The 2,978-nt window shown below is 43.6% G+C and overlaps 1 pseudogene; it reads right to left on the bottom strand.

Moving 5' to 3' along the window:
* Positions 1-1,945: 1,945 nt before the first annotated feature.
* On the bottom strand, positions 1,946-2,587 carry LOC130679644 (olfactory receptor 11G2-like; annotated as a pseudogene).
* Between the last annotated feature and the right edge of the window lie 391 nt (positions 2,588-2,978).

Raw genomic sequence — 2,978 nt, 5'->3', positions numbered from 1 at the left:
GTAGCCAAGAAATGGAAGCCACCTAAGTGTCCATCAGTAGGTGTATGGATAAAGAAGAAGTGGTCTATATACACAATGGAATATTCTTCAGCCGTAAGAAGAGAACGAATCCTACACATTTGCAACAACATGAATGGAGCGGGAGGCTATTATTTATGCTCAGTGAAATAAAATAAGCCAAGCAGAGAAAGAGAAGTGCCAAATGATTTTTCACTCATCTGTGGAGCATAAGAACAAAGGGAAAACTGAAAGAACAAAATAGCAAACTCACAGAACCCAAGAATGGACTAACAGTTGTCAAAGAGAAAAGGACTGGGTGTGGTGGTGGGTGGGAAGTATGGGAGAAGGGAATAAAGGGCGTTGTGATTAGCACAGGTAATGTGGGGGTGGGGAGGGGAAGACCGCATGGCACAGAGAATACAAGTAGTGACTCTGCTCTGTAGCATCTTACTATGCTGATGGAGAGTGACTGTAATGGCGTATGTGGTGGGGACTTGATAATGGGAGGAATCTAGTAACCACAATGCTGCTCATGTAATCGTATATTGATGATACAAAAAAGAAACAATATGAGGTGGAATTTAAGATCGGTGAGAAAACGTTGGTCAAGAATAAAGGCAATAACAAATAACGGGCACTTCCACCTTTATCACAATCAACACACTGTTTTATTAAGAATCTCTTCTTTTTCCTTTTTCTTCTGTGATTATGAAAGACGAATGGAATTGTCACAAACATTCCTTAACCTTCGTGAATGAAAATCGGTGTTAAAGCCATCGGCACTGTAAATCTACTGTTGTAGTTCATGTGCACGAAGTCCTAAATTGTTCATATTTTCTTCCAATATGACGTACCTTTCAGGCAATTGTCCAGCTCTTTGTTTCTTTTGTGAAGTAGAAGAAAGATAACCACTTCTTTCCCCGAACTCAAAAATCCTGCCTTTTAATCTTCAGAAAGTATTCTCAACCCAGATTGTTCATGAAACAAAACCCAATTGATGCGGCACCTCACTTTGTAGAGGAATTGACTTCTTGAAGACTACAAATTACAATTTGGTAAAAATTGCATTTCATACTATGATTCTTTTAAAGTATGTGTTGAAGAGCCATGTTTGAAAAAAAAAAAATGGCAACAGAAACGCAGTAGAAGTCGTATTAGTATTAAGGATGCTTATGGCAGTTTAAAAACAGTCACACAGTACTAACACTAAACTACAAGTAGTACCGGAAGCTGTTACTCAAATGGGATTTACCCGAAAGTGGGTTATGCCCTGAGTAGTGCCCCGGTTCTTATGTTTAGCTCTTTTATTTGCTATATTCTAAGTTAGTAATACCTTTAAATTCCTAATTCTTGTCTTGTACACCCTAAACAATCACTACCGTCCAGCCACGGCTATTATTCTGTTTCCTTAAAGTCAAGTCACATGCTACACTCTGGCACGGCGACTTCCTTCAAATTCGAGACTTCTTTATCAATCAGTGCGTGTTAGTGGAGAACTACTGGTTTGGAGTGTTAATCCCCAAAGCAATCTATGATCTCTACTACATGTATATTAGTTAATTCAACTCAGCAATGCACAGCATGCTTCTACCTTCTCTTTAGAAATTGAATTACATATAGAGACTGATTGACTTACATACATATCATTTCATTTACTTGATACTAACTTCAACACAGTTGCATTCACTTGTTAGTTAAAACATTCTTAAATAACATTACTGCATCTTGCTTAGGATGATAATGGGCCCTCATTATAGTAGTTTCTTAATAAAAGTTAATGAATTTGTCGACAAATATATCACTCATGTCTTGAGATCAGTTGCGTTTGAGAGAAGAATTTGGCTCTTTGTATTTTATGAATACCTTGGGCAGTCCTCAGGATCTTCCTCAGAGCAGCCTTCATCTCCTTGTTCCTGAGCCTATATATTAGCGGAATGCACAGAGGTGTTTTCACAGAATAAAACAAAGTAACGATTTTTTCCATGTCCACTGGGTGTCCCGATCCGGGACTAACGCACATCACCGTAACAGAGCCAAAGAAACAGGATCACCACAGCCAGATGAGAAGCACAAGTGGAGAAAGCCTTGCGTTTGCCCGCTGCTGAGGGCATCCGTAGCACAGCCAGAGTCACCAGAGCGTAGGAGCAAAGGATAAAGAGAAGGGGGCCGATCATGAAAACAGAATTGAAGGTCGAGTAAATGAACTGTGTGGTGGTGTCATCAGAACACGACAGCACCATCAGTGGGACAGGATCACACACGAAATGGCTGATGGTGTTTGGGCCACGGTAGGGCAGCTGAGAAATGAGGACAACTGGCGGTAGGTAGGAGGGTGAACCCACACGACCATCCAAGGACGACGAGGCCCGTGCACAGCTGTCTGGTCATGATGCGCGGGTAACGCGGAGGGCGGCACACGGCAAGGTGCCTGTCAAAGGCCATGATGCAAAGGAAGAAGCCCTCTTCGCACCCGGAAGAGAAGAAGGAGAACTGCACAAGACAGCTCACAAAGGAGATGGATGGACTTGCTTGTGGACGGGTAGCTGGCCAACATGTTGGGGACGGTGGTGGTGGTGACATAACATAGTTCCAGGAGAGAGAAATTCCCCAAGAGGATGTACATCGATCGGGCTGTGAAGGCGTCGGTCCCACCGCACAGCGCAGGCAACGGCCGCGTTCCCCCATCAGGGTCAGGGTGTAGGCCGCAGAGAAGTGCCCGAAGTAGAGGAGCTGCGCTTCGGGCCTGGAGGGAAAGCCCATGAGGATAAAGTGGCTGACGGCGTGGGTGGTTTCTCTGCCGGACACGTTCATGAGTTCGGAGGGCGCGGCGATGACATCGGCTATTGCACTCTAGTGGGGTTTGCTGGCTCTTCCACCAAATGTCCTTACCTTGTTTTTGCATAAAGAAATACAGAATGAGGTTTCTGTTAAAACAACAAAGCTGATCCTCACAACCTATACCCCAAGAGTATGATTTC

The sequence above is a fragment of the Manis pentadactyla genome, chromosome 11 (assembly GCF_030020395.1).
Source record: "Manis pentadactyla isolate mManPen7 chromosome 11, mManPen7.hap1, whole genome shotgun sequence".
In the NCBI taxonomy this organism is placed as follows: domain Eukaryota; kingdom Metazoa; phylum Chordata; class Mammalia; order Pholidota; family Manidae; genus Manis; species Manis pentadactyla.
This window is presented reverse-complemented; position numbering and strand designations above follow the sequence as displayed.